The 14,304-nt window shown below is 31.1% G+C and overlaps 1 protein-coding gene and 1 long non-coding RNA gene across 4 annotated transcripts in view; one reads left to right on the top strand and one right to left on the bottom strand.

Moving 5' to 3' along the window:
• Positions 1–14,304, top strand: part of CADM2 (cell adhesion molecule 2) — a 986,159-nt gene that overhangs the window by 784,770 nt on the left and 187,085 nt on the right. The window lies entirely within an intron of this gene.
• LOC107514529 overlaps positions 1–14,304 on the bottom strand; it is a 33,476-nt gene that overhangs the window by 11,185 nt on the left and 7,987 nt on the right. Inside the window, exon 2 of the long non-coding RNA XR_001597796.2 lies at positions 2,492–2,552. This is a non-coding gene — a long non-coding RNA (uncharacterized LOC107514529). The remainder of the gene's footprint in view (positions 1–2,491; positions 2,553–14,304) is intronic.

The raw sequence follows: 14,304 nt of genomic DNA, 5'->3' as shown, positions 1-14,304 counted from the left end.
ATTATTTAGTATAGCTATGTGAATTTAAACAAAAGAATTGAAGTTTCTGCATCTTTAAAAGGAGACAGAGGTCAAAATTATCTTGTGACTCAAAATGAGCTATTTAATCTGTAGTTCTCAGTGGAAAATTAAAAAAAAAAAAAAACAAACGTGTGGCCCTTTGTTCAAAACTCATGACCAATTTCTAGGTGGAAACAGCGGAACGTTAAACCAAACCATGGCAGCAGAGCTTTAAGCCAAGCATGAATTGTGAAGATTCAATGCATTTGTAAATTGAGAATATATAGAGACTACTTCCTGGCACATATTAAGCTAAAAAATAATTTCGACAATTATTTTCTAGAAAATTTTTATTTGAGGTGCTCTGGCTATATTATGTTCTATAAATAAAAAGAACTTAATTTAATAATATATATTTTGTTTTTGTTTTAAAATTTAAAAGCTATTATAAGTAATAACAGAATGCTACCTCTGAAAAGGCAGTTAGTCAAACGAAGGTGTTATTGATCCGCATGAAGGGAGTAGGAAATGATTAAAGGTAGAGAAGAATCCAGTGGTATTGTATGATTTTCCTTCGGAAGACCTTCAAATGAAAGCAATGTGATCATGAAATGCTGATTTATAGGGAGACCACTTAGAGTAAGATTGCTTTGAGTACAAGCAACGAAAACCCAAGTTGATACAGGTTCTCAAATTAAGGATATACTTATAATTACGCTGCAAGAAGGGGTCAGGATAAAGTTAGGTCTCAGAACTAACTGCAATCTTGGACATAAATGCCACTTGCTCTCTCTTTCTTATATCATTGATTTCTGCTTATTACCTTCAGCTCTCCAAATAGTGACTGGCTTGTTGAATATTAAAAAAAAAAAAAAAAAAAAAAAAAAAAAAAAAAAGGCCCACCACAACTTGTGATGCTCATATTATTTGGCTTCTAAGAACAAAGAGGGACTTTTATTTTCCATTTTTGCTTTGTGAAAGATTCGAAGAAAGAGATATGATTCTATTGTATTCAGTGACCAAAAGACTGCACTCTGGACTGCTAAGTTAAGGTTAGGTTGGGATGAGTGTTCACAGTATAGATATGGTCATTGAAAGCTGAGCCTGTGTCCAGGATAGGTATCTAATTCCAGAATAGGGCAACCATTGTGAAGGCTAATATTCTATAAACTCTAAACAGAAACTAGATTTTCTCTGGAGAAGAGAGAAATAAATGTAGAGATTTAAAATGGCAATTGAGTAAAAATTGGAAAGAAAGATATAAATCAAAGCTTTCCCATTATAGTACAGCATAGAGAAGGACAAAGTGCTGGGTAAATCAGAGCCTATAGTAATTAAGTTGATTAGAAATTTAAAATTTTCTTATTAGAAACTTACTATTATTGATAAATTACTCTAACCACCCAATTACCAGTGACTCTCAATTTCTGCTATGCCTCAGTATCACCTGGGGGATATTTAAAAAATACAGATGTACCGGGCCCACCCCCTGAGACTCTGATTCAATTGGTCTGGATCCTGTCTCCAGCGGTAGCATTTTAAAGATCCCCCTGGTGAGTTTGATGTGTTGCCAAGATTGAAAATCACCAGGTATTTAACTAAATCACTTCTTATTGTCTCTGTGCAATATATATTTTTTTATATTTGTACAGTCTATAAAATGCCAGCCATAGATTTAAAAATATATATACTTTTTATCCAGTTACAATAATAGAGTAGGAATGAGGTTATGAAGGTGACTTGGATGCTACAAAGAGAAATAAACAGGTATTGTCTTTAAGAGATTTATAACCCACAGCTCAAAATGTAAATGAAAGTCCCTAATAGCGAACCCACTTGGGGTTGCTTGTTAAAATTTCAGATGCCTTCGACTTCCCTTGACCTACTGAATCAGAATGTCTGGAGGCTATCTCCAGAACATGCATTTTGTCAAGCCGCTCTCTTGAACATATGTGTATGAAAGCTTAAGAGCTGTGGTCTAGTGCCACATGCCTATTCCTCACAGCTATTCTTTCCGGAAGCAAATTTCACAGCCAAGATTGTAGAACCTTAATTAGCATTGCTGCTCACCTGGTGACTATAATGCATTGTGTAGTATAGTGCCTAGGAGGATTTTAAAAAACTGCTTGCGTTTTTTTTTTTTTATTTATTTAGGCTCACTATATCAGTTCTCTTTTTAGTTATTAAAATAGTACTGTTTTCTCTAGATTCAGTTAATAATTAGTCTGCATTATATAAAAATTGCTATTTTTATATACTCTTGTCTCTTTTGTAACGGTTACAATAATTATTCTAATGGGCTATTTATTTTTCTCTATATTCAAGTGTTATGAAAGAGAGCTAATAATAAACAATAAACAATAAGAACAGGTAGTTATTAGTTATTCTTTTCCCTTTTTCTGATTTAACTTTGGGACTATTCTTTACACTAGCTATTCTGCCACCTATGCTATGGAGTGTAATGAATACATGCCGCAATTGGTATACTTACCTCATGTACAAAATTCAGCTTCTATTGTGATTCACATTAACCACATTGAAAGAAAGTGAGCCTGAAAAAGGAAAGACACTCATATTTCAAAATCGCAAATACAGAAGTCTGGATCAGTAATTTTACAATGTAAAGGAAAACATCAAAATTCTATTTTCCTTATGTTACTTCTTCAAGAAAAATGCTGAATTTAGTTATTATCTCTTAGATTAAGTAAGTGGCTATGTAATCTTTATAGATCTTATGAAATAGTTCATCTAATAAAAAAAAAGAGCTATTTTATCAATGTCATTTGAGAGGTATAAGTAATTATGGGTAGTAGAAAAGGGGCAGTAAAAGATAAGTTATTTCTTGCCTTCTCTTACTCATAGAGATATTCATTAACTAAAATCAAGTTCCACTAGGAATTGTGTATTTCAAATTTCTATTTGTATAGATTAGTTCATTCTATATGTTAGTCTTTTTTCTATAATTACTTAAATTTTATTCCACATGTGTCCTTTTTCTGACAATCATGTTTCTTTAGTTCAATAAATGTTATCAAGCATTCTTTGACTGTTCCTATTGCATCAACCTTAATTAGCTTTTGATTACTGTTAATTTCACAGTATCTTTCCTTTAATAAGTTACATCAAAATGCCTTCATTTCTGTTACATCTAGTGTAATTAGTTTTTGAGCTTTGTTTTTGTTTTCCCTTCTATTAAAAAAAAATGACATCCACTTTCTTTGTTCCTACGAGGGCATCCATGACTTACAACTTGATATTCCCCAGAAGCTCTCACCTAAGACAACACAAAATTGTAACTTGTAGCCTTTTATTTGCATCAAGAGTGTTCTCATGTACTAACATATTTATAGTTGTTTCTGATCATTTAAAAAATAGTTTAACCTAATTTTCAAGTTTTAAAAAAGATAAAAAATGTTTAAAACAACTAGCATTCTCATTTGTCCATTAGTTTAGTTTGAAAAACCGATTAGTACTTCATGTATTCAATTATATGACACAAAATAACTTTTGTTTTCGGAAATGTACTATGAATTTTGTCTTGGCAATCCAAACTGTTGCTTATATATTCCTTAGGATAAAATAACACCCAAACTTCTTTTTGTAGTTGTATAATAATGAGTTATAATTTTTAACATGCTGTATATATTTACTGTTTTTAATAATATGCATAAAATTATAATCATATATTTTATTTTTATAACATATACAGTTGAACTGCACAGATGCACTTAACGCATAACTTTAATAAGTTGCAGCAAAATGTTTTTATTTCTGTTGCATCAAGTTTAATTAGTTTTTGAGCCTTGTTTTTGTGTTTCCTTCCATTATTAAAATAATGACACCCACTTTCTTTGTTTCTATGAGGATATCCATGATAATTTTTCAATAAATACTATAAATATATTTTCTCTGATAACATTTTCTATTCTTTAGCTTACCTTATTGTAAGAATAAGTATAAAATATATATATATAACATACAAAGCATGTGTTTATCAACTGTTTTTATCATCACTAAGACTTCCAGTCCACATAGGCTTTTCATAGTTAAGTTTTTGGGAAGCAAAAAACTATACATGGGTTTTCGATTGTGCCTTTAACCCTCATGTTATTCAAGCATAAACTGTATATTGTTAACTCTTTGATATTTACTTATGTGACTTGAATTGCAAACTGAGACATCTGTGAGAATTTAACTTTCAATTACTTCCCACAAAAGAAAATTAATAAAAGCAAGCTAACTATGCATAGAGTGCATATTATTATTGTATAACAACTATTAAAATATCAATGATTCTAAGTCATTTTGTAATATCGTATATCACAATCAATATTATAATTATAATATATAATCAATATGTAAAATATGGGGATCAATGAAAGTAAAGTAAATGCTCAATTAAATAATTGATTACATTGACTATTATGTTATTCTCATTCGATGATATGAAACTCCAGAGAAAATAAACAGCTGCAAAACTAAAAAATGGAGCATTACAGGTAATGTGGTATTCATTTGAAACGTATTTAAATGCATTTTCCCGTGCTAGGCTAGAATTATATAAGGGGGTGAGTATAACAAAAGAGTACTACAGAGAAGGTGTTACAAGTCTAGTACCATAAAAATTTAGTGTACCTTGCTTAAAAAATATGAACCCTGGCATTTGAAGAAGCTTAAAGTTTATCGAGACCTACCATTTATCTTCATTTCAATATCATTCTTCCAAATGCTCATTCAAACTTTGGCTATTTTTATTAGAGGAACTGTTTACCTTCAAAGGCAGCTAGTCTTGAAATACTGTTTTTAGGCTAAAATTTAAGTTTGTTGCTTTCACCCTTGGGTTCTAATTCTATTCAATCAGTCTACATGAGTAATAATTGCTGTGGTGAAGAGAGATATATCTAATGTCTCTAGTACATGTTAATAATTATGGTTCAGAATAACGATGTCTGTTTAGAGTAACAGACTTTATCAATAAATATACATCAATAAAGATACTGTAAAGCAATAGAGATATCTGCATATAAAATTTTCCCTTGTGTCATATTTCAGCAGAGAATCATAAAATCTGTCACAATCTCATTTGATTGACCTTAAAATGGCTCTAGTCTCTCTAATTTCATTGATAAGCCTTTATTAAGAAGTCTTTATAATAGTGTAAGAAAATTTTCAGGGTATATAGTTTTTAAAATCACAATTTCTATCTTGCAACTAATTTTAATGCATGTTTATTTTCTATAATAAACCCTTCTATCACACACACATTACTGATGTTATGCCTTTTATATGTTTTTTTTTAATTTAATTGCTTTAATGCATATATTTCCAATTTTGCAGCTACTGCGTAGGTTAAAAAAATTCTACCAAGAAAATATTCATGATGAACCACCATAATTAGTGCCTCTGCATATTGCTCCAGAGAAAAACAAATTAGCACTAGAAGGAAAATCTGTTCTGGGAAGTCCCACACTACTGATGTAATAACCTATTCCCACAAGAGGATAGAATAGAATAGATCCATTGTAACTTCTCAAATGATCGTGTCTGGCAGCTTCTAGAGATGAGGAGAAATGGCTAAAGTGATAGAGAAAATCTATCGCAAATAGCTATATTTGCCTGCTTTCCCCAACCTTCTTTCAGGAAATACTGCCTTTTGCATTTCACACCAGGACACTTGCTTTTTTTTTTTTTTTTTTTTTTTTTTAAGTCAAAGCTTGTGGTGAAAACTAGACTTGGATCAATGAGATCTATTGTCTTGGGTCAAATAAATTCCTGTTCATGGTTACTTAAATTCATCTCAAATCTAAATATCTCTCAGAAAGCTCTCCTGTAGACTAGATATTGTCACATATTTTCTTGTCCAGATTAGGAAGCAGGAAAGCCATATCTCTATACCCCTTCTCTGTACACTCCACTGAGGAACTGAGGATAAAGAACAGATGTCGTATATGTTTTAATTCAACATTTCTTCTGTTTATTGAACTCATCCTAATGTCTCTCTTTAGTTGTCATGACCTCACTCTTACCATTAATTTCTTATAGGAGGTGGGATTATCATTTATAAATGATTATAGATTAATTCTTAAATATTAGATTCATAAATTATTAGAGTACATGTTGTACACAAAAAATTACTTAGCATTGATCCCAGTACCTTAAGTAGCAGATTAAAAAATATAAAAATTAATTGTGTCCATTCATTCCAATAGGAAGCAGTTACAGGTGCTAGCTGTAAGGACAAAAGATAATTGTAATTACATGCTAGTAGTTCCTATGTACATTTATTAGCACAGAAAATAGGAAAAGGAAACCATACAACTATGATGAAATGTTTAGTATCATTTAGCTTTAGAAGCTGTCATAGCCTTTAGATACACTAGAAGTATCTTTTAATCATCCTTTTAAAAGTTAATCCTATACTCTTATTTTAAATAAGATATAATACAATTGCCTTTTAAAAATAACAAATATTTACATGAGATTTTCTAACCATCCCATTATCTTGTTTTTCAAAGGTAATAAATATGTAGTTTTCTTTAGTTTAATAAATGTGAGGAAATTGCCCTGACGGAATTAGAGGCGGGGGAGTGTTAACTAACTATACACAGGATTATCGTTAATAGATATTTAAGCTGCTTTTCTCCCAAGCTCAGCAGTGCACTTGAAGATCACCTAAATGTTCCTGGTAAACAAGAGAAGCTACAACTCCAGGAGTAGCTCTAAAATGTGCTTTGTAATGTTCAAAAAAAGCAAACTTGTACAAGAATTTCCATTCTAAATCTTTTCAAAAAATGGTTCAGTTATATGCGTGTGTGTTGAGGGTGGTTAATTTAAAAAAAAAAAAGTGATCTTCTTAGTTTAGGTATTAAAAATATCCCCCCACCACCACCACCACACATACTCACACACTACCCAGGAAGTGCAGGGTGTTTAAGGACCCTTGTTCTGCAGCCAGACTGGGTCTAGTCCTAGCACCACCTCTTCACAGCACATAACCTTGGGCAGGGAATGAAGATCTCTAATCTTCAGTTTCCTCATTTCTCCAAAGTGGATAATAATATTAATAATGTCTTCCTCAGAGTTCTTGACAAGGATATGTGAGATAATACAGGTTTAAGAGATTTCTGAGTCTCCATATAACAATATAATAGCCAATTACAAAAGATTACTGAATTTGTTATTCTGAAGAACAGGTTGTAGCTTGATAGGGTGAGTTTAGAGTCCTCTATGTTTTAGTATATTTTGGAAAATTTTAGTTATAATATTTTCTTTTTCAACTCTATGGAATAAAGAGAAACACTTTTTAAAATACAATAAAAGTTATAAAAAAATATAAATGACACATGTGCTACTCTAGCTTTAAGGGGATTTATATAATCACAACAAAAATTCTTAAAATGAATAGAGGGATAAAAATGAGAGGACTGAACTAAAAATGAGTGCAAAGTTTTGTTCAGTTATACTTGAAACAATATGAGTGAAAGAATTTTTGAAGTAAATATTCAGTTCATTGATGATTAAAATTAACATTTGTCTTCCATATACTGCTATATCTATACTAGCCATAGTTGAAAAACAGATCTGAAATGTATACCTTTAATGTTAAGAGTTTTATCTCCTAATCATTCCTTATATTAGTATATTGATTATAACACACACACAGACACACACACACACAGACACACACATAAGCTATATGTAATGAGAGATGATAAAACAAAATTTAAGGAATAAGGTTACTTTTGAATTGTAGTCAGAAATAGGATGGGATACTGAAATCTTTTCAGAGATATCTTGTTGGCAGTGGCCCTGCGATTTGGCTCTCTCTTGGAATGAAGCTTTAATGGTGGCCCTGGACTCGAATAGAACTCTTTTAGCTGTAGAACCAAGGTCCTTGTAGGGATGGGATTAGGGCTGCCTGGACAATATGTGGTCCTGTCTGTCACTGGAAGGGAGAGATTCCAAGGAAAAAGGAAATCATGGGTCATGCTTCCTATAGGAGAGGATCAGAGGAGAAAAAGGCATTTGAATTTTGATATTCTACTATCATACCTATATTATTGTATATTAGGTGTCAAACTTCAGAACACAAAGGGTCAGAAGAGTAGAGAATTGTTGCTAACAAATATTAATATATTTTAGTAATATATGTGTTTAGTCATATATATATGTATATGTATATATGACCTTGCAATTTTTTCTAGCCATGAATTTTAATTTTTATTTCTAAATGCTTAATTTAGAAAAATCAACACTCATTAATTTACTTAATCATTAGACTGATATATAAAAAGCACCCACTCTACTCCCTGCTATATGATATTGGGAATAAATTGTGGTCACTCTTTCTTGCTAATCAGAGCCATGATGGTCTTTTGCTGGACGCTGAGGCCTTTAGCTCTTTTTCATCAAAGGCAGGGTCATTTGAAATCCTTCAGGGAAAGGGTCTTCTAATTTGATCCAGTTGAAAATAGTCCCCTGCCAAAAAAAAAATTCGAATATAGTGGAACTTCTAATAAACCCTCAAAATCTTTCCTCCCTTGTAAACTTTCTAATAATTTTATGCCCACTATAGTATAGAATATACTTAAACTTTTGATTGTGTCTGTTTAAAATAAAATGATGGCCTGGATTATTTTGAACAAGAAAATTCATAATTGAATGAGCTGTCTCTTTTATGTTTAAATTTAGAGTCTAGAGGACAGTTGTGACATTTTGCAATTGTTTCTTATGATTAATTGAAATAAGCATAGGAAGGTGAAGATTCTTTCCAGCTGTGACTTCTCTGTTGGAGTGATCTTTCCTAAATTGCTCACAGTTGTTCTACTCTTTGTCTTTTCATGTAAAATAATTTTACAAACAAGGGTGAAAGTTCAGCCACTTACCGTGTCCCCAGGTTGAAAAATAATTTATGTCTCCCCTTAGGAACCAGAATAATTTTCAGGACCAAGTCTTGTATCTCTCTGTCAAATCTAAATCAAATTAAAATACTTCTATTCTATTATTCTACTTTATTATTTTTGTATGTTTAATTTCCACTGTTAGCACAGCTTAATATAACTTTCCTGAAATCAGTATCCTGCTATCAAAGATTTTATCATATAGGAAAATGCAAATTTTAAGTTAGATACCAAAAACTAGGTATATATTAGCAATACATACAAAGATATTAAGACTTGATAAAAAATAATATTAAAAATTAATTCTATATGTGCCTCTGACTATGAAACTCCCAAACCAACCATCTGATTTGTATAAATCTATGTTTACTTACAACGATGTTACAATTAGCATGAATTATGTCTAATGTGAGCTGTTTAGCCAGTTAAAAAAGTAAAAATAAAACAAAACAAATGATTCTGAGAGTTTTAAAATTATTCAGTTACCATTAATAAAGCATATGTTTTCTTTAACCAAACTGATTTGTTCATATCCAATGTTATCTTAATACTGCAAATTGTTTCTACTGTCATTTCAAAGCTAGTCTTTGTACTTCTGGGTATGTGCCCTTATTTCTTTATCAAGATTAAGTTAACAGTTTCAAAACATGTTTTCAGGTTATTAACTTTTTTCAAAACCTCCAGTGCCTCCTTTGCCTATCTGGCACATGCTTTCTCTGATTTGTTGTGGGAGTGGCGAGTTTGCATTTTTGCTTAATGCCTAATTTTAAACATTGCTGGTAATTTGTTTACTGAAAATCTATTTATTTAGTGCTCTTGTGTCCCAGGTCAATTTTTGGAACAGAGAACACAGTTGTAGACAAAATAGTAGAGTTCTCTCCTTTCGGCATATTTATAGTCCATTGACAGAGATAAATAATAAAAGCTCACCAGAAACCCTTCCGAATAAAACATAAATTGTGAGAAGTATCATCTTAACAAAGAAAGATCTGGATGCTATGAAAAACAGGAAAAAATAGTTTAGACTAAGGGAGAATTTGGTCAAGGCATGGCTCTTTCAAAAAATCATTTTTGATGAGATTAGAAAAATAAGTAATATATAAATTTGGAGCAGGGAGGTGGCAGAAGAGATAATGAGCATTAGACAGAACCAAAAGAGATTTTGTAAGTGGGATTTATAAAATCCATACAATTTGATGAATATAGGAGATTAAAAAAAAAGAAAAATCAAAGATTTATAGTTTGAGCAACTTAGGTAGATGAGGTGCTATTTGGTGAGATGATAATGAAGGAGAATAGATGTATGTCAGGAGTAGAGTGTAGGTTTAATAATTATGTGGTTTATTTAGGTTGTTTTAAGTTTGAGATTTTTGTAATATAGCTGCATGGAAATTTCATATTGAAACATGAACCTGGGGGTCTGAAGCTTATCCACATTACTGCAATAGCCTTCAAAGTACCTGGTCTTTTCCTCCAGGTATAATCTTTCTCATCTCATATAGTGAGTTAGATTTTCATTTTCTCATTGAGAGTGTACTAAGTGCTTACTGCATTTGTTTGCTTATTAAATATACTATCTAGATGTCAGTAGGCCCCTCTAACCTGTTTTTTTGAAATAAAATACTGTGCCTATTACAGCTCTAGTGCATAATAGGCACTAATGAGTGTTTGCTGCATGTGTGAATAAATAAATAGATAAGTAGATTATAGACTTCAATGAGATATCCATATTTGTTTGTTCTCTCTTCAAAAGACTGATAGCTGGTTGCAGGCAAAGATCTTGTCTTAATCTTCTTCCAGATCCATTATCGTGTGTAACACACTAATGGACATTATAAATAAATACTCACTGATATATGGACATTCAAGTAAGACACTTGTTCAGTTGAGCAATTACAGAATCTGTCTGCAAAAAAAGCAATCTACTTTACTATATTTATTTTGTAGGAAATATGGAGAGAAATAAATGAATCAATATATAGGGATAAGACAAGGATATAGGAAAGTGAAGAAAATGCTAATCTAGAAATGGCAATGTTAAGGCATAAACACAAAAAAGAGGCTCGTAATAACTTCTTTGTCTATATTGTATCTTGTGACATTTTGTTTCAGTGAAAATAATCTAATTACTTTGCATGTAATTTGGATAGAACTAAATACTTTGTATTACACTTCTTTGTTTACACCACTGGGAAGCTCTCTTCTAGTTGCTCCAGCTCATGGCACATATTAATCAATCGCTACATTTTTGCTGAATGAATTAATGAATGGAAACTGCCAATAATGATTTCCTATCATCCTAAAATTTTAGGTAAATTTCTGATATAGAGAAGAAATCTTTTTAAAAACCCTGTTGGGACAAGGATTTTAATTTTAAATAGTCTTTCTTAAAACAAACAAACAAACAAATAAAAAAATGTCTTCCTCTGCCAGCATTGTCATTAGAACATTAGCGGTAATTAAAACGTAAGTGGAAGTTTTAGATGACTAGGCAGCTAAAAAGAGCAATTAAGTATCATAGGCAGGAAGGAATTTACACTTTCCACACAATCAATTGTATAGGTATTAAAAGAAACATTGGAGGCCAAGAGAAGCAAAAACAGACAAAAAAAAAAAAATAGAGAAAGAAAAAATAAGAAATAATGAATATGGTATTCACTTGTTTTAAATTATTTTCATCTTTTATTGTTAACATTCAAAATGCAAAATTAAAGGCAATTCAGCCAATATATCAAAGGCTATATTATTAAATTATAAATCATAAGCTAGATAATTCTCTCACCCTTGTGGTTTATGAAATTGCTAGAATAACTTGATTAAAATGGCCTCATTTTTAAAAAATGAGGGAAAAATTGGTAACTATTGGTTACCAATAGTATTTACCTATTATGGGAAACGATGTAATCATAGGTAAATACTATTGGTAACCAAAATAATATAATGCTTGGAATCTAGTTTTATAAAACAACAGAATAGAATTTTCTGAGTCACTGCTCAAGGACTAATTCTCCGGAGTAATTCTCCATGAGCTAACCTCCTCCTTCATATTTAACAAAAGTTTAAATGTATAAAGGTAAAATATGCCATTCTAATCTATGTGGTGATGCTGCAATGAGCCAATGGACATTAAAAACCTTCCAGCTTAGTGAAGGAGGCAGATACATACATGATCAACTCACTGTAGAACTACTAAGTTTCTAGGATATAGTAGGACATGACGCTATGGTATAGATAAATTTTTAAATTTTTAAAAAGCTCTGCAGAAAATCTTCACCTGTTTACTTACTCTACAACATATTATGCTTAATCATAAACTGGAAATGGCAAAATGTAAAACTTAAGATGTTGATTTAGGTTTTGATATTGAATAATACGTTTCATAAAAGCTCATCTTAATTAACTCTCAGAGGTCTGTAATACAAAGTTAAGAATTTTCTTATCTTCATTAACAAACGAAAGCTTATCTATAAATCACATTTAGAAACAAAGAAGAGTCAATGCATGGGAAGTTAAGTAAAACTATTTTCTCTTGCTGTTCAGGTGAGATGGGGAAGGCAGTGCCTTGCGAGAGACCATGTGAGACATTTTCTGAAGGATGTTAAGGTCACAAACAGGAAAAAATAAACAAACCAAGAGGCTAAATGCTTGAGAGTCAGGATTCTAGCTAAAGTATGATAGAAAACTTCAAGGAATCTAGAATTAAGCAGGGAAATTTTGGAGAACACTTGTAGCAAAGTGCTCAGCGCCTACTATAAATACTCTTTCTCTTTTCCTTGTATGATTCCCAGGCTCATTTGTGTAGATGTGCTTAGTCAATTTAAAGAAAAAAAAACAAAAAGAACAAACTGGTGCTGTGAAGATGCAGTCAATTCTTATAACATCACAAATTTAGAGCTTAAGAGCATTTTGACATATGTTGTGTTTATGAACTCTTTTTAGGAGTACCTGCCTCATTCTTTTCTTTACTATTAAAATATTTTAAATTCAATTACATTTAATTTTTACCAGCATCAGTAATGCAGATTAAAGAAAAATAAACACTTTTATTTACCGATACTTGCATTGTTAGCCAAAATAAAATAAAACAAAACAAAAGTCTAATTTTAGTTCCCTTAGGTTAGGAATTGTGTTAAACTTGTAAACTCATTAAAAAATTATTGTATTTATAATATTCATTCTTTCCATTCTATAAATGAATTTTTTAATCCACTCTCTATTTTCATTTAACCTACTTGTATATTATATTTTGAAAATATATCCTATTCTTAAGTGTTATTTTTATTAATACTTAGTGAATCTTTTAGCTAGTTTGGATTGTTATATTGTGAATCCATTGACATCTATATATCTATTATAAAATGTAGAAATTTTATTGAACTCCATAGAATTTTAAGATTTTCAACATATAATTTTGGATGCTATTTACAAAATTAGCAGCTAATTCATTCATTCATTTAAAAATATTTTTTTTATTGCTTATTGTGTGCCATGTACTCTTATGAATGCAGGAGGTACAGAAGAGTAATGTTATGAAATGGAAAAAATAATAAACGTATTTATTAATTCTACCATTAACATTTAGTCCTGACTATTTTACTTAGTTCTGTGTTGGCAATGGAGAAAACTCACTGATAGAAAGTAAATATGTTTTAGTTGAAAAATTATAGTCTGGAGACTTAACAATACCTCTAACTTTAGTTATGAGGGAGTCTAATGTGTTTTTACTAAAAGTGAAATCTTCTAATAAGTTGTGATAGTATATGCTTAACTGCTAATGAATAGAAGCTCTGTGTCATGATGTTGCAACTGGTGAAATATTTTAAAAGATAGATTGTTCATTAACCCCTCAGGAATTATAACTTTTGTTTATTCAATTATATTACATTCACCACAATTTTCTTGTTATAAAATGCCATCTGAAGATCCAGACATAAGCATTTGGTGAGAATACTAATAGGCTTAAATTAGTAAAAGTCGATGCCTTTCTAAAGTAAACTAACATTACAGAATGAGTTTCCCAAAATATATAAAGCGATTTTGTTAGAACCCATAACAGAAAAAGAAATGAATAAAGCCGTATTCAACTCACATATTTCATTCACATATTTTACTTGTATACTGCCCTGAGGAAGCCCAGATGGCTGAAATGTTGGCAGGTTTCTGCACCTGCAATGATAATAAACTACTCTGTTATTACCTAGGTACGTGAGTTGAATACAGTTACACTTTCCTCTCTGCTATATGCAACTCACAAGTCAACAGTTTATATTGTATTTTTATAGGATTGGCAAATGTATCTTCCCGGATTTTGCTGAGTTCACCTTTAACAATAGAATGTCAAAGGCCACTACAGCACCTTCATGGAGACACATTAAACATAGACCAAAGGCTGACATGGAGTGGA

Source organism: Rousettus aegyptiacus, unplaced genomic scaffold, assembly GCF_014176215.1.
Source record: "Rousettus aegyptiacus isolate mRouAeg1 unplaced genomic scaffold, mRouAeg1.p scaffold_m13_p_4, whole genome shotgun sequence".
Lineage (NCBI taxonomy): Eukaryota > Metazoa > Chordata > Mammalia > Chiroptera > Pteropodidae > Rousettus > Rousettus aegyptiacus.
The sequence above is the reverse complement of the archived record's forward strand: the minus strand, read 5'-3'. Positions and strand labels throughout refer to the sequence as shown.